The 17,566-nt window shown below is 35.3% G+C and overlaps 10 non-coding genes across 10 annotated transcripts; all 10 read left to right on the top strand.

The window, feature by feature from the left end:
- Positions 1 to 1,053: 1,053 nt before the first annotated feature.
- Positions 1,054 to 1,171, top strand: LOC145997682 (U5 spliceosomal RNA). The gene has a single exon (XR_014443078.1). It is a non-coding gene; the product is annotated as a U5 spliceosomal RNA (small nuclear RNA).
- Positions 1,172 to 2,731: 1,560 nt separating this feature from the next.
- Positions 2,732 to 2,849, top strand: LOC145997646 (U5 spliceosomal RNA). The gene has a single exon (XR_014443044.1). It is a non-coding gene; the product is annotated as a U5 spliceosomal RNA (small nuclear RNA).
- Positions 2,850 to 4,411: 1,562 nt separating this feature from the next.
- On the top strand, positions 4,412 to 4,529 carry LOC145997671 (U5 spliceosomal RNA). Its single transcript, XR_014443067.1, has one exon. It is a non-coding gene; the product is annotated as a U5 spliceosomal RNA (small nuclear RNA).
- A 1,561-nt stretch (positions 4,530 to 6,090) lies between these two features.
- On the top strand, positions 6,091 to 6,208 carry LOC145997812 (U5 spliceosomal RNA). The gene has a single exon (XR_014443202.1). It is a non-coding gene; the product is annotated as a U5 spliceosomal RNA (small nuclear RNA).
- Positions 6,209 to 7,768: 1,560 nt separating this feature from the next.
- Positions 7,769 to 7,886, top strand: LOC145997659 (U5 spliceosomal RNA). The gene has a single exon (XR_014443056.1). It is a non-coding gene; the product is annotated as a U5 spliceosomal RNA (small nuclear RNA).
- A 1,561-nt stretch (positions 7,887 to 9,447) lies between these two features.
- Positions 9,448 to 9,565, top strand: LOC145997740 (U5 spliceosomal RNA). Its single transcript, XR_014443135.1, has one exon. It is a non-coding gene; the product is annotated as a U5 spliceosomal RNA (small nuclear RNA).
- A 1,560-nt stretch (positions 9,566 to 11,125) lies between these two features.
- On the top strand, positions 11,126 to 11,243 carry LOC145997727 (U5 spliceosomal RNA). Its single transcript, XR_014443123.1, has one exon. It is a non-coding gene; the product is annotated as a U5 spliceosomal RNA (small nuclear RNA).
- A 1,549-nt stretch (positions 11,244 to 12,792) lies between these two features.
- LOC145997823 (U5 spliceosomal RNA) lies at positions 12,793 to 12,910 on the top strand. The gene has a single exon (XR_014443212.1). It is a non-coding gene; the product is annotated as a U5 spliceosomal RNA (small nuclear RNA).
- A 1,561-nt stretch (positions 12,911 to 14,471) lies between these two features.
- LOC145997817 (U5 spliceosomal RNA) lies at positions 14,472 to 14,589 on the top strand. The gene has a single exon (XR_014443207.1). It is a non-coding gene; the product is annotated as a U5 spliceosomal RNA (small nuclear RNA).
- Positions 14,590 to 16,148: 1,559 nt separating this feature from the next.
- Positions 16,149 to 16,266, top strand: LOC145997549 (U5 spliceosomal RNA). Its single transcript, XR_014442952.1, has one exon. It is a non-coding gene; the product is annotated as a U5 spliceosomal RNA (small nuclear RNA).
- Positions 16,267 to 17,566: the final 1,300 nt, after the last annotated feature.

The raw sequence follows: 17,566 nt of genomic DNA, 5'->3' as shown, positions 1-17,566 counted from the left end.
TTATGCAGATGTTTAAGATTTAGATCCATTCACGATGATAATTAATCAGAAGCTACCACTTGGACTCAGTGGGGCCTGGAAACTGTGGATTAGTTGGAGCTTCTCGAACAGCGTACAGGCGAGATTTAAGACTAACATAAATGTGTATTTTAAGAAGTTAGTCAAGCGTTTGCTTGTAATATGAACACAATCAATCCTTGGATGTTCTACAGATACATTATTTTTCATTATTCTTAAAAAAATGTCATCTTGGCATTTTTTTAAAAGTTTTATTTTTTAAAAAAAATATATCCTTTTCGACAAATCAACATTAAAAGCATGTTAAAACAAACAAAAGAACACAAATTTGCCAACCCTGTATGGAAGTAACATTGTGAAAAAGAAGTCGTTAGCGTATGATAGGAAATTTTGGAACACAAAATTCCTTTTACTTATTTCTTTCTCTCTAATTTACAATTGTCGAAATGTAACTTGCTTTGATGCCGAGAATTATTACGTTAAGTAATTTCCACGGAACTATCTTGTTTTATATTCATGGCTATTGCCCAATCTATACTAAATTTCGAGATTCCATCACTACATATATACGTGCAAGAATCGCATGACATGAAAGTGACCCGTCACAACCGAAATAACTGCGGTAATTTTCTTTCTTGCTTCGGTTTGGTTTCTTTACGAAACATTATTAAGCATGCCTGTGGGAGAAACCCGAAAGTGTAATAGTCTTGCATATGAGAACAGGTAAACTGAAAATTCTTCTTGAAATGGAATTTGATGTCAAAGTACAAGTTCCCACTAGTTGAAATGGTGGCCGAGAGATGGCAGAATTTGCTGTCGGTTTATCATTTGTGTACGTTGGTCCCTGCACATGACGCAAATTAGAAATCGGCACGGATTTATATCCTTATTCTCTCGTTTTAAGAAACGAAAATCACACAGAACGAGGTTTTATGTTTCAACAAGTAAAACAGCAATTTCCTACGGAACCTACACGTTCCCATGAGCAGTGAATAGAACTGCAACATAGGCTAGGAAAAATTGGTGGCCTGGAAACAACTCTGGTTTCCCTTCAAACGCAAAAATCTTTCGCCTTTTACTAAAGATTTCCGTGGAGGGGAACAACAAACGAGTCTAATATTATTTTTTATAAAGGCTTGGTACAAACTGAGCCCGATTAGCAAACACAACGAAAACTGTAGGTGGAAATGTGTGCTCTTGCTCAGCTTGATAATCTCTCACCTTCTGAAATTTCCAGGCAGGAGGATCTGTATGGGCGCTTGCTGCTAAATTTCCAAATGCTCTTGTCATTTCACAACGAACCCGAACATGGAAATGACTTCACAGGGAGGATTGTATGGAAACAGAGTTAGCATGATCAAAACAAAGTGTTTTAAACAATATGTTTTCTCCGTTTAAAACATATTTCTTTGTTTATTTCAAATGTTTAAACAAAGCGTTTGAAACATGTTTCTTTTCAGATTTGTTTAAAACACATTTTGATACTTGACGTTTGATAGTTTGTGATTATTTGTGTGTTTTGTAACTACGCGTTTTCTTTAAATGAGTATCATTCTCTTCATTGTGCATTAGAATCTTCTCAGTGGTTCAAAATGTACATCAAATAACACACATATGGTGATGAATACCGTGGGCCACGTTTAAAATTCATGGCTATGATTTATGCAGATGTTTAAGATTTAGATCCATTCACGATGATAATTAATCAGAAGCTACCACTTGGACTCAGTGGGGCCTGGAAACTGTGGATTAGTTGGAGCTTCTCGAACAGCGTACAGGCGAGATTTAAGACTAACATAAATGTGTATTTTAAGAAGTTAGTCAAGCGTTTGCTTGTAATATGAACACAATCAATCCTTGGATGTTCTACAGATACATTATTTTTCATTATTCTTAAAAAAATGTCATCTTGGCATTTTTTTAAAAGTTTTATTTTTTAAAAAAAATATATCCTTTTCGACAAATCAACATTAAAAGCATGTTAAAACAAACAAAAGAACACAAATTTGCCAACCCTGTATGGAAGTAACATTGTGAAAAAGATGTCGTTAGCGTATGATAGGAAATTTTGGAACACAAAATTCCTTTTACTTATTTCTTTCTCTCTAATTTACAATTGTCGAAATGTAACTTGCTTTGATGCCGAGAATTATTACGTTAAGTAATTTCCACGGAACTATCTTGTTTTATATTCATGGCTATTGCCCAATCTATACTAAATTTCGAGATTCCATCACTACATATATACGTGCAAGAATCGCATGACATGAAAGTGACCCGTCACAACCGAAATAACTGCGGTAATTTTCTTTCTTGCTTCGGTTTGGTTTCTTTACGAAACATTATTAAGCATGCCTGTGGGAGAAACCCGAAAGTGTAATAGTCTTGCATATGAGAACAGGTAAACTGAAAATTCTTCTTGAAATGGAATTTGATGTCAAAGTACAAGTTCCCACTAGTTGAAATGGTGGCCGAGAGATGGCAGAATTTGCTGTCGGTTTATCATTTGTGTACGTTGGTCCCTGCACATGACGCAAATTAGAAATCGGCACGGATTTATATCCTTATTCTCTCGTTTTAAGAAACGAAAATCACACAGAACGAGGTTTTATGTTTCAACAAGTAAAACAGCAATTTCCTACGGAACCTACACGTTCCCATGAGCAGTGAATAGAACTGCAACATAGGCTAGGAAAAATTGGTGGCCTGGAAACAACTCTGGTTTCCCTTCAAACGCAAAAATCTTTCGCCTTTTACTAAAGATTTCCGTGGAGGGGAACAACAAACGAGTCTAATATTATTTTTTATAAAGGCTTGGTACAAACTGAGACCGATTAGCAAACACAACGAAAACTGTAGGTGGAAATGTGTGCTCTTGCTCAGCTTGATAATCTCTCACCTTCTGAAATTTCCAGGCAGGAGGATCTGTATGGGCGCTTGCTGCTAAATTTCCAAATGCTCTTGTCATTTCACAACGAACCCGAACATGGAAATGACTTCACAGGGAGGATTGTATGGAAACAGAGTTAGCATGATCAAAACAAAGTGTTTTAAACAATATGTTTTCTCCGTTTAAAACATATTTCTTTGTTTATTTCAAATGTTTAAACAAAGCGTTTGAAACATGTTTCTTTTCAGATTTGTTTAAAACACATTTTGATACTTGACGTTTGATAGTTTGTGATTATTTGTGTGTTTTGTAACTACGCGTTTTCTATAAATGAGTATCATTCTCTTCATTGTGCATTAGAATCTTCTCAGTGGTTCAAAATGTACATCAAATAACACACATATGGTGATGAATACCGTGGGCCACGTTTAAAATTCATGGCTATGATTTATGCAGATGTTTAAGATTTAGATCCATTCACGATGATAATTAATCAGAAGCTACCACTTGGACTCAGTGGGGCCTGGAAACTGTGGATTAGTTGGAGCTTCTCGAACGGCGTATAGGCGAGATTTAAGACTAACATAAATGTGTATTTTAAGAAGTTAGTCAAGCGTTTGCTTGTAATATGAACACAATCAATCCTTGGATGTTCTACAGATACATTATTTTTCATTATTCTTAAAAAAATGTCATCTTGGCATTTTGTTTAAAAGTTTTATTTTTTAAAAAAAAATATATCCTTTTCGACAAATCAACATTAAAAGCATGTTAAAACAAACAAAAGAACACAAATTTGCCAACCCTGTATGGAAGTAACATTGTGAAAAAGGAGTCGTTAGCGTATGATAGGAAATTTTGGAACACAAAATTCCTTTTACTTATTTCTTTCTCTCTAATTTACAATTGTCGAAATGTAACTTGCTTTGATGCCGAGAATTATTACGTTAAGTAATTTCCACGGAACTATCTTGTTTTATATTCATGGCTATTGCCCAATCTATACTAAATTTCGAGATTCCATCACTACATATATACGTGCAAGAATCGCATGACATTAAAGTGACCCGTCACAACCGAAATAACTGCGGTAATTTTCTTTCTTGCTTCGGTTTGGTTTCTTTACGAAAAATTATTAAGCATGCCTGTGGGAGAAACCCGAAAGTGTAATCGTGTTGCATATGAGTACAGATAAACTGAAAATTCTTCGTGAAATGGAATTTGTTGCCAAAGTACAAGTTCCCACTAGTTGAAATGGTGGCCGAGAGATGGCAGAATTTGCTGTCGGTTTATCATTTGTGTACGTTGGTCCCTGCACATGACGCAAATTAGAAATCGGCACGGATTTATATCCTTATTCTCTCGTTTTAAGAAACGAAAATCACACAGAACGAGGTTTTATGTTTCAACAAGTAAAACAGCAATTTCCTACGGAACCTACACGTTCCCATGAGCAGTGAATAGAACTGCAACATAGGCTAGGAAAAATTGGTGGCCTGGAAACAACTCTGGTTTCCCTTCAAACGCAAAAATCTTTCGCCTTTTACTAAAGATTTCCGTGGAGGGGAACAACAAACGAGTCTAATATTATTTTTTATAAAGGCTTGGTACAAACTGAGCCCGATTAGCAAACACAACGAAAACTGTAGGTGGAAATGTGTGCTCTTGCTCAGCTTGATAATCTCTCACCTTCTGCAATTTGCAGGCAGGAGGATCTGTATGGGCGCTTGCTGCTAAATTTCCAAATGCTCTTGTCATTTCACAACGAAGCCGAACATGGAAATGACTTCACAGGGAGGATTGTATGGAAACAGAGTTAGCATGATCAAAACAAAGTGTTTTAAACAATATGTTTTCTCCGTTTAAAACATATTTCTTTGTTTATTTCAAATGTTTAAACAAAGCGTTTGAAACATGTTTCTTTTCAGATTTGTTTAAAACACATTTTGATACTTGACGTTTGATAGTTTGTGATTATTTGTGTGTTTTGTAACTACGCGTTTTCTTTAAATGAGTATCATTCTCTTCATTGTGCATTAGAATCTTCTCAGTGGTTCAAAATGTACATCAAATAACACACATATGGTGATGAATACCGTGGGCCACGTTTAAAATTCATGGCTATGATTTATGCAGATGTTTAAGATTTAGATCCATTCACGATGATAATTAATCAGAAGCTACCACTTGGACTCAGTGGGGCCTGGAAACTGTGGATTAGTTGAAGCTTCTCGAACAGCGTACAGGCGAGATTTAAGACTAACATAAATGTGTATTTTAAGAAGTTAGTCAAGCGTTTGCTTGTAATATGAACACAATCAATCCTTGGATGTTCTACAGATACATTATTTTTCATTATTCTTAAAAAAATGTCATCTTGGCATTTTGTTTAAAAGTTTTATTTTTTAAAAAAAATATATCCTTTTCGACAAATCAACATTAAAAGCATGTTAAAACAAACAAAAGAACACAAATTTGCCAACCCTGTATGGAAGTAACATTGTGAAAAAGAAGTCGTTAGCGTATGATAGGAAATTTGGGAACACAAAATTCCTTTTACTTATTTCTTTCTCTCTAATTTACAATTGTCGAAATGTAACTTGCTTTGATGCCGAGAATTATTACGTTAAGTAATTTCCACGGAACTATCTTGTTTTATATTCATGGCTATTGCCCAATCTATACTAAATTTCGAGATTCCATCACTACATATATACGTGCAAGAATCGCATGACATGAAAGTGACCCGTCACAACCGAAATAACTGCGGTAATTTTCTTTCTTGCTTCGGTTTGGTTTCTTTACGAAACATTATTAAGCATGCCTGTGGGGGAAACCCGAAAGTGTAATAGTCTTGCATATGAGAACAGGTAAACTGAAAATTCTTCGTGAAATGGAATTTGATGTCAAAGTACAAGTTCCCACTAGTTGAAATGGTGGCCGAGAGATGGCAGAATTTGCTGTCGGTTTATCATTTGTGTACGTTGGTCCCTGCACATGACGCAAATTAGAAATCGGCACGGATTTATATCCTTATTCTCTCGTTTTAAGAAACGAAAATCACACAAAACGAGGTTTTATGTTTCAACAAGTAAAACAGCAATTTCCTACGGAACCTACACGTTCCCATGAGCAGTGAATAGAACTGCAACATAGGCTAGGAAAAATTGGTGGCCTGGAAACAACTCTGGTTTCCCTTCATACGCAAAAATCTTTCGCCTTTTACTAGAGATTTCCGTGGAGGAGAACAACAAACGAGTCTAATATTATTTTTTATAAAGGCTTGGTACAAACTGAGCCCGATTAGCAAACACAACGAAAACTGTAGGTGGAAATGTGTGCTCTTGCTCAGCTTGATAATCTCTCACCTTCTGAAATTTACAGGCAGGAGGATCTGTATGGGCGCTTGCTGCTAAATTTCCAAATGCTCTTGTCATTTCACAACGAAGCCGAACATGGAAATGACTTCACAGGGAGGATTGTATGGAAACAGAGTTAGCATGATCAAAACAAAGTGTTTTAAACTATATGTTTTTTCCGTTTAAAACATATTTCTTTGTTTATTTCAAATGTTTTAACAAAGCGTTTGAAACATGTTTCTTTTCAGATTTGTTTAAAACACATTTTGATACATGACGTTTGATAGTTTGTGATTATTTGTGTGTTTTGTAACTACGCGTTTTCTTTAAATGAGTATCATTTTCTTCATTGTGCATTAGAATCTTCTCAGTGGTTCAAAATGTACATCAAATAACACACATATGGTGATGAATACCGTGGGCCACGTTTAAAATTCATGGCTATGATTTATGCAGATGTTTAAGATTTAGATCCATTCACGATGATAATTAATCAGAAGCTACCACTTGGACTCAGTGGGGCCTGGAAACTGTGGATTAGTTGGAGCTTCTCGAACAGCGTATAGGCGAGATTTAAGACTAACATAAATGTGTATTTTAAGAAGTTAGTCAAGCGTTTGCTTTTAATATGAACACAATCAATCCTTGGATGTTCTACAGATACATTATTTTTCATTATTCTTAAAAAAATGTCATCTTGGCATTTTGTTTAAAAGTTTTATTTTTTTAAAAAAATATATCCTTTTCGACAAATCAACATTGAAAGCATGTTAAAACAAACAAAAGAACACAAATTTGCCAACCCTGTATGGAAGTAACATTGTGAAAAAGGAGTCGTTAGCGTATGATAGGAAATTTTGGAACACAAAATTCCTTTTACTTATTTCTTTCTCTCTAATTTACAATTGTCGAAATGTAACTTGCTTTGATGCCGAGAATTATTACGTTAAGTAATTTCCACGGAACTATCTTGTTTTATATTCATGGCTATTGCCCAATCTATACTAAATTTCGAGATTCCATCACTACATATATACGTGCAAGAATCGCATGACATTAAAGTGACCCGTCACAACCGAAATAACTGCGGTAATTTTCTTTCTTGCTTCGGTTTGGTTTCTTTACGAAACATTATTAAGCATGCCTGTGGGAGAAACCGAAAGTGTAATCGTGTTGCATATGAGTACAGATAAACTGAAAATTCTTCGTGAAATGGAATTTGTTGCCAAAGTACAAGTTCCCACTAGTTGAAATGGTGGCCGAGAGATGGCAGAATTTGCTGTCGGTTTATCATTTGTGTACGTTGGTCCGTGCACATGACGCAAATTAGAAATCGGCACGGATTTATATCCTTATTCTCTCGTTTTAAGAAACGAAAATCACACAGAACGAGGTTTTATGTTTCAACAAGTAAAACAGCAATTTCCTACGGAACCTACACGTTCCCATGAGCAGTGAATAGAACTGCAACATAGGCTAGGAAAAAATGGTGGCCTGGAAACAACTCTGGTTTCCCTTCAAACGCAAAAATCTTTCGCCTTTTACTAAAGATTTCCGTGGAGGGGAACAACAAACGAGTCTAATATTATTTTTTATAAAGGCTTGGTACAAACTGAGCCCGATTAGCAAACACAACGAAAACTGTAGGTGGAAATGTGTGCTCTTGCTCAGCTTGATAATCTCTCACCTTCTGAAATTTGCAGGCAGGAGGATCTGTATGGGCGCTTGCTGCTAAATTTCCAAATGCTCTTGTCATTTCACAACGAACCCGAACATGGAAATGACTTCACAGGGAGGATTGTATGGAAACAGAGTTAGCATGATCAAAACAAAGTGTTTTAAACAATATGTTTTCTCCGTTTAAAACATATTTCTTTGTTTATTTCAAATGTTTAAACAAAGCGTTTGAAACATGTTTCTTTTCAGATTTGTTTAAGACACATTTTGATACTTGACGTTTGATAGTTTGTGATTATTTGTGTGTTTTGTAACTACGCGTTTTCTTTAAATGAGTATCATTTTCCTCATTGTGCATTAGAATCTTCTCAGTGGTTCAAAATGTACATCAAATAACACACATATGGTGATGAATACCGTGGGCCACGTTTAAAATTCATGGCTATGATTTATGCAGATGTTTAAGATTTAGATCCATTCACGATGATAATTAATCAGAAGCTACCACTTGGACTCAGTGGGGCCTGGAAACTGTGGATTAGTTGGAGCTTCTCGAACAGCGTACAGGCGAGATTTAAGACTAACATAAATGTGTATTTTAAGAAGTTAGTCAAGCCTTTGCTTGTAATATGAACACAATCAATCCTTGGATGTTCTACAGATACATTATTTTTCATTATTCTTAAAAAAATGTCATCTTGGCATTTTGTTTAAAAGTTTTATTTTTTAAAAAAAATATATCCTTTTCGACAAATCAACATTAAAAGCATGTTAAAACAAACAAAAGAACACAAATTTGCCAATCCTGTATGGAAGTAACATTGTGAAAAAGAAGTCGTTAGCGTATGATAGGAAATTTTGGAACACAAAATTCCTTTTACTTATTTCTTTCTCTCTAATTTACAATTGTCGAAATGTAACTTGCTTTGATGCCGAGAATTATTACGTTAAGTAATTTCCACGGAACTATCTTGTTTTATATTCATGGCTATTTCCCAATCTATAGTAAATTTCGAGATTCCATCACTACATATATACGTGCAAGAATCGCATGACATGAAAGTGACCCGTCACAACCGAAATAACTGCGGTAATTTTCTTTCTTGCTTCGGTTTGGTTTCTTTACGAAACATTATTAAGCATGCCTGTGGGAGAAACCCGAAAGTGTAATAGTCTTGCATATGAGAACAGGTAAACTGAAAATTCTTCGTGAAATGGAATTTGTTGTCAAAGTTCAAGTTCCCACTATTTGAAATGGTGGCCGAGAGATGGCAGAATTTGCTGTCGGTTTATCATTTGTGTACGTTGGTCCGTGCACATGACGCAAATTAGAAATCAGCACGGATTTATATCCTTATTCTCTCGTTTTAAGAAACGAAAATCACACAAAACGAGGTTTTATGTTTCAACAAGTAAAACAGCAATTTCCTACGGAACCTACACGTTCCCATGAGCAGTGAATAGAACTGCAACATAGGCTAGGAAAAATTGGTGGCCTGGAAACAACTCTGGTTTCCCTTCATACGCAAAAATCTTTCGCCTTTTACTGAAGATTTCCGTGGAGGGGAACAACAAACGAGTCTAATATTATTTTTTATAAAGGCTTGGTACAAACTGAGCCCGATTAGCAAACACAACGAAAACTGTAGGTGGAAATGTGTGCTCTTGCTCAGCTTGATAATCTCTCACCTTCTGAAATTTGCAGGCAGGAGGATCTGTATGGGCGCTTGCTGCTAAATTTCCAAATGCTCTTGTCATTTCACAACGAAGCCGAACATGGAAATGACTTCACAGGGAGGATTGTATGGAAACAGAGTTAGCATGATCAAAACAAAGTGTTTTAAACAATATGTTTTCTCCGTTTAAAACATATTTCTTTGTTTATTTCAAATGTTTAAACAAAGCGTTTGAAACAGGTTTCTTTTCAGATTTGTTTAAAACACATTTTGATACATGTGGTTGATAGTTTGTGATTATTTGTGTGTTTTGTAACTACGCGTTTTCTTTAAATGAGTATCATTCTCTTCATTGTGCATTAGAATCTTCTCAGTGGTTCAAAATGTACATCAAATAACACACATATGTTGATGATTACCGTGGGCCACGTTTAAAATTCATGGCTATGATTTATGCAGATGTTTAAGATTTAGATCCATTCACGATGATAATTAATCAGAAGCTACCACTTGGACTCAGTGGGGCCTGGAAACTGTGGATTAGTTGGAGCTTCTCGAACAGCGTACAGGCGAGATTTAAGACTAACATAAATGTGTATTTTAAGAAGTTAGTCAAGCGTTTGCTTGTAATATGAACACAATCAATCCTTGGATGTTCTACAGATACATTATTTTTCATTATTCTTAAAAAAATGTCATCTTGGCATTTTGTTTAAAAGTTTTATTTTTTAAAAAAAATATATCCTTTTCGACAAATCAACATTAAAAGCATGTTAAAACAAACAAAAGAACACAAATTTGCCAACCCTGTATGGAAGTAACATTGTGAAAAAGGAGTCTTTAGCGTATGATAGGAAATTTTGGAACACAAAATTCCTTTTACTTATTTCTTTCTCTCTAATTTACAATTGTCGAAATGTAACTTGCTTTGATGCCGAGAATTATTACGTTAAGTAATTTTCACGGAACTATCTTGTTTTATATTCATGGCTATTGCCCAATCTATACTAAATTTCGAGATTCCATCACTACATATATACGTGCAAGAATCGCATGACATTAAAGTGACCCGTCACAACCGAAATAACTGCGGTAATTTTCTATCTTGCTTCGGTTTGGTTTCTTTACGAAACATTATTAAGCATGCCTGTGGGAGAAACCCGAATGTGTAATAGTCTTGCATATGAGAACAGGTAAACTGAAAATTCTTCGTGAAATGGAATTTGTTGCCAAAGTACAAGTTCCCACTAGTTGAAATGGTGGCCGAGAGATGGCAGAATTTGCTGTCGGTTTATCATTTGTGTACGTTGGTCCGTGCATATGACGCAAATTAGAAATCGGCACGGATTTATATCCTTATTCTCTCGTTTTAAGAAACGAAAATCACACAAAACGAGGTTTTATGTTTCAACAAGTAAAACAGCAATTTCCTACGGAACCTACACGTTCCCATGAGCAGTGAATTGAACTGCAACATATGCTTGGAAAATTTGGTGTCCTGGAAACAACTCTGGTTTCCCTTCATACGCAAAAATCTTTCGCCTTTTATTAAAGATTTCCGTGGAGGGGAACAACAAACGAGTCTAATATTATTTTTTATAAAGGCTTGGTACAAACTGAGCCCGATTAGCAAACACAACGGAAACTGTAGTTGGAAATGTGTGCTCTTGCTCGGCTTGATAATCTCTCACCTTCTGAAATTTGCAGGCAGGAGGATCTGTATGGGCGCTTGCTGCTAAATTTCCAAATGCTCTTGTCATTTCACAACGAACCCGAACATGGAAATGACTTCACAGTGAGGATTGTATGGAAACAGAGTTAGCATGATCAAAACAAAGTGTTTTAAAAAATATGTTTTCTCCGTTTCAAACATATTTCTTTGTTTATTTCAAATGTTTAAACAAAGCGTTTGAAACAGGTTTCTTTTCAGATTTGTTTAAAACACATTTTGATACATGACGTTTGATAGTTTGTGATTATTTGTGTGTTTTGTAACTACGCGATGAGTATCATTTTCCTCATTGTGCATTAGAATCTTCTCAGTGGTTCAAAATGTACATCAAATAACACATATGGTGATGAATACCGTGGGCCACGTTTAAAATTCATGGGTATGATTTATGCAGATGTTTAAGATTTAGATCCATTCACGATGATAATTAATCAGAAGCTACCACTTGGACTCAGTGGGGCCTGGAAGCTGTGGATTAGTTGGAGCTTCTCAAACAGCGTATGGGCGAGATTTAAGACTAACATAAATGTGTATTTTAAGAAGTTAGTCAAGCGTTTGCTTGTAATATGAACACAATCAATCCTTGGAGGTTCTACAGATGCATTATTTTTCATTATTCTTAAAAATATGTCATCTTGGCATTTTGTTTAAAAGTTTTATTTTTTAAAAAAAATATATCCTTTTCGACAAATCAACATTAAAAGCATGTTAAAACAAACAAAAGAACACAAATTTGCCAACCCTGTATGGAAGTAACATTGTGAAAAAGGAGTCGTTAGCGTATGATAGGAAATTTTGGAACACAAAATTCCTTTTACTTATTTCTTTCTCTCTAATTTACAATTGTCGAAATGTAACTTGCTTTGATGCCGAAAATTATTACGTTAAGTAATTTCCACGGAACTATCTTGTTTTATATTCATGGCTATTGCCCAATCTATACTAAATTTCGAGATTCCATCACTACATATATAACTGCAAGAATCGCATGACATGAAAGTGACCCGTCACAACCGAAATAACTGCGGTAATTTTCTTTCTTGCTTCGGTTTGGTTTCTTTACGAAACATTATTAAGCATGCCTGTGGGAGAAACCCGAAAGTGTAATAGTCTTGCATATGAGAACAGGTAAACTGAAAATTCTTCGTGAAATGGAATTTGTTGTCAAAGTTCAAGTTCCCACTATTTGAAATGGTGGCCGAGAGATGGCAGAATTTGCTGTCGGTTTATCATTTGTGTACGTTGGTCCGTGCACATGACGCAAATTAGAAATCAGCACGGATTTATATCCTTATTCTCTCGTTTTAAGAAACGAAAATCACACAAAACGAGGTTTTATGTTTCAACAAGTAAAACAGCAATTTCCTACGGAACCTACACGTTCCCATGAGCAGTGAATAGAACTGCAACATAGGCTAGGAAAAATTGGTGGCCTGGAAACAACTCTGGTTTCCCTTCATACGCAAAAATCTTTCGCCTTTTACTGAAGATTTTCGTGGAGGGGAACAACAATCGAGTCTAATATTATTTTTTATAAAGGCTTGGTACAAACTGAGCCCGATTAGCAAACACAACGAAAACTGTAGGTGGAAATGTGTGCTCTTGCTCAGCTTGATAATCTCTCACCTTCTGAAATTTGCAGGCAGGAGGATCTGTATGGGCGCTTGCTGCTAAATTTCCAAATGCTCTTGTCATTTCACAACGAAGCCGAACATGGAAATGACTTCACAGGGGGGATTGTATGGAAACAGAGTTAGCATGATCAAAACAAAGTGTTTTAAACAATATGTTTTCTCCGTTTAAAACATATTTCTTTGTTTATTTCAAATGTTTAAACAAAGCGTTTGAAACAGGTTTCTTTTCAGATTTGTTTAAAACACATTTTGATACATGACGTTTGATAGTTTGTGATTATTTGTGTGTTTTGTAACTACGCGTTTTCTTTAAATGAGTATCATTCTCTTCATTGTGCATTAGAATCTTCTCAGTGGTTCAAAATGTACATCAAATAACACACATATGTTGATGATTACCGTGGGCCACGTTTAAAATTCATGGCTATGATTTATGCAGATGTTTAAGATTTAGATCCATTCACGATGATAATTAATCAGAAGCTACCACTTGGACTCAGTGGGGCCTGGAAACTGTGGATTAGTTGGAGCTTCTCGAACAGCGTACAGGCGAGATTTAAGACTAACATAAATGTGTATTTTAAGAAGTTAGTCAAGCGTTTGCTTGTAATATGAACACAATCAATCCTTGGATGTTCTACAGATACATTATTTTTCATTATTCTTAAAAAAATGTCATCTTGGCATTTTGTTTAAAAGTTTTATTTTTTAAAAAAAATATATCCTTTTCGACAAATCAACATTAAAAGCATGTTAAAACAAACAAAAGAACACAAATTTGCCAACCCTGTATGGAAGTAACATTGTGAAAAAGGAGTCTTTAGCGTATGATAGGAAATTTTGGAACACAAAATTCCTTTTACTTATTTCTTTCTCTCTAATTTACAATTGTCGAAATGTAACTTGCTTTGATGCCGAGAATTATTACGTTAAGTAATTTTCACGGAACTATCTTGTTTTATATTCATGGCTATTGCCCAATCTATACTAAATTTCGAGATTCCATCACTACATATATACGTGCAAGAATCGCATGACATGAAAGTGACCCGTCACAACCGAAATAACTGCGGTAATTTTCTATCTTGCTTCGGTTTGGTTTCTTTACGAAACATTATTAAGCATGCCTGTGGGAGAAACCCGAATGTGTAATAGTCTTGCATATGAGAACAGGTAAACTGAAAATTCTTCGTGAAATGGAATTTGTTGCCAAAGTACAAGTTCCCACTAGTTGAAATGGTGGCCGAGAGATGGCAGAATTTGCTGTCGGTTTATCATTTGTGTACGTTGGTCCGTGCATATGACGCAAATTAGAAATCGGCACGGATTTATATCCTTATTCTCTCGTTTTAAGAAACGAAAATCACACAAAACGAGGTTTTATGTTTCAACAAGTAAAACAGCAATTTCCTACGGAACCTACACGTTCCCATGAGCAGTGAATTGAACTGCAACATAGGCTTGGAAAATTTGGTGTCCTGGAAACAACTCTGGTTTCCCTTCATATGCAAAAATCTTTCGCCTTTTATAAAAGATTTCCGTGGAGGGGAACAACAAACGAGTCTAATATTATTTTTTATAAAGGCTTGGTACAAACTGAGCCCGATTAGCAAACACAACGGAAACTGTAGTTGGAAATGTGTGCTCTTGCTCGGCTTGATAATCTCTCACCTTCTGAAATTTGCAGGCAGGAGGATCTGTATGGGCGCTTGCTGCTAAATTTCCAAATGCTCTTGTCATTTCACAACGAAGCCGAACATGGAAATGACTTCACAGTGAGGATTGTATGGAAACAGAGTTAGCATGATCAAAACAAAGTGTTTTAAACAATATGTTTTCTCCGTTTAAAACATATTCCTTTGTTTATTTCAAATGTTTAAACAAAGCGTTTGAAACAGGTTTCTTTTCAGATTTGTTTAAAAAACATTTTGATACATGACGTTTCATAGTTTGTGATTATTTGTGTGTTTTGTAACTACGCGTTTTCTTTAAATGAGTATAATTTTCCTCATTGTGCATTAGAATCTTCTCAGTGGTTCAAAATGTACATCAAATAACACATATGGTGATGAATACCGTGGGCCACGTTTAAAATTCATGGCTATGATTTATGCAGATGTTTAAGATTTAGATCCATTCACGATGATAATTAATCAGAAGCTACCACTTGGACTCAGTGGGGCCTGGAAGCTGTGGATTAGTTGGAGCTTCTCGAACAGCGTATGGGCGAGATTTAAGACTAACATAAATGTGTATTTTAAGAAGTTAGTCAAGCGTTTGCTTGTAATATGAACACAATCAATCCTTGGAGGTTCTACAGATGCATTATTTTTCATTATTCTTAAAAAAATGTCATCTTGGCATTTTGTTTAATAGTTTTATTTTTTAAAAAAAATATATCCTTTTCGACAAATCAACATTAAAAGCATGTTAAAACAAACAAAAGAACACAAATTTGCCAACCCTGTATGGAAGTAACATTGTGAAAAAGGAGTCGTTAGCGTATGATAGGAAATTTTGGAACACAAAATTCCTTTTACTTATTTCTTTCTCTCTAATTTACAATTGTCGAAATGTAACTTGCTTTGATGCCGAAAATTATTACGTTAAGTAATTTCCACGGAACTATCTTGTTTTATATTCATGGCTATTGCCCAATCTATACTAAATTTCGAGATTCCATCACTACATATATACGTGCAAGAATCGCATGACATGAAAGTGACCCGTCACAACCAAAATAACTGCGGTAATTTTCTTTCTTGCTTCGGTTTGGTTTCTTTACGAAACATTATTAAGCATGCCTGTGGGAGAAACCCGAAAGTGTAATCGTGTTGCATATGAGAACAGATAAACTGAAAATTCTTCGTGAAATGGAATTTGTTGCCGAAGTACAAGTTCCCACTATTTGAAATGGTGGCCGAGAGATGGCAGAATTTGCTGTCGGTTTATCATTTGTGTACGTTGGTCCGTGCACATGACGCAAATTAGAAATCGGCACGGATTTATATCCTTATTCTCTCGTTTTAAGAAACGAAAATCACACAAAACGAGGTTTTATGTTTCAACAAGTAAAACAGCAATTTCCTACGGAACCTACACGTTCCCATGAGCAGTGAATAGAACTGCAACATAGGCTAGGAAAAATTGGTGGCCTGGAAACAACTCTGGTTTCCCTTCATACGCAAAAATCTTTCGCCTTTTACTAAAGATTTCCGTGGAGGGGAACAACAAACGAGTCTAATATTATTTTTTATAAAGGCTTGGTACAAACTGAGCCCGATTAGCAAACACAACGAAAACTGTAGGTGCAAATGTGTGCTCTTGCTCAGCTTGATAATCTCTCACCTTCTGAAATTTGCAGGCAGGAGGATCTGTATGGGCGCTTGCTGCTAAATTTCCAAATGCTCTTGTCATTTCACAACGAAGCCGAACATGGAAATGACTTCACAGTGAGGATTGTATGGAAACAGAGTTAGCATGATCAAAACAAAGTGTTTTAAACAATATGTTTTCTCCGCTTAAAACATATTTCTTTGTTTATTTCAAATGTTTAAACAAAGCGTTTGAAACAGGTTTCTTTTCAGATTTGTTTAAAACACATTTTGATACATGACGTTTGATAGTTTGTGATTATTTGTGTGTTTTGTTACTACGCGTTTTCTTTAAATGAGTATCATTTTCCTCATTGTGCATTAGAATCTTCTCAGTGGTTCAAAATGTACATCAAATAACACATATGGTGATGAATACCGTGGGCCACGTTTAAAATTCATGGGTATGATTTATGCAGATGTTTAAGATTTAGATCCATTCACGATGATAATTAATCAGAAGCTACCACTTGGACTCAGTGGGGCCTGGAAGCTGTGGATTAGTTGGAGCTTCTCAAACAGCGTATGGGCGAGATTTAAGACTAACATAAATGTGTATTTTAAGAAGTTAGTCAAGCGTTTGCTTGTAATATGAACACAATCAATCCTTGGAGGTTCTACAGATGCATTATTTTTCATTATTCTTAAAAAAATGTCATCTTGGCATTTTGTTTAAAAGTTTTATTTTTTAAAAAAAATATATCCTTTTCGACAAATCAACATTAAAAGCATGTTAAAACAAACAAAAGAACACAAATTTGCCAACCCTGTATGGAAGTAACATTGTGAAAAAGGAGTCGTTAGCGTATGATAGGAAATTTTGGAACACAAAATTCCTTTTACTTATTTCTTTCTCTCTAATTTACAATTGTCGAAATGTAACTTGCTTTGATGCCGAAAATTATTACGTTAAGTAATTTCCACGGAAATATCTTGTTTTATATTCATGGCTATTGCCCAATCTATACTAAATTTCGAGATTCCATCACTACATATATACGTGCAAGAATCGCATGACATGAAAGTGACCCGTCACAACCAAAATAACTGCGGTAATTTTCTTTCTTGCTTCGGTTTGGTTTCTTTACGAAACATTATTAAGCATGCCTGTGGGAGAAACCCGAAAGTGTAATCGTGTTGCATATGAGAACAGATAAACTGAAAATTCTTCGTGAAATGGAATTTGTTGCCAAAGTACAAGTTCCC

This window comes from Lepisma saccharinum, chromosome 13, assembly GCF_977018435.1.
Source record: "Lepisma saccharinum chromosome 13, izLepSacc3.1, whole genome shotgun sequence".
Classification (NCBI taxonomy): domain Eukaryota; kingdom Metazoa; phylum Arthropoda; class Insecta; order Zygentoma; family Lepismatidae; genus Lepisma; species Lepisma saccharinum.
Note: the sequence above shows the minus strand (reverse complement) of the source record. Positions and strands in the feature narration are given on the sequence as shown.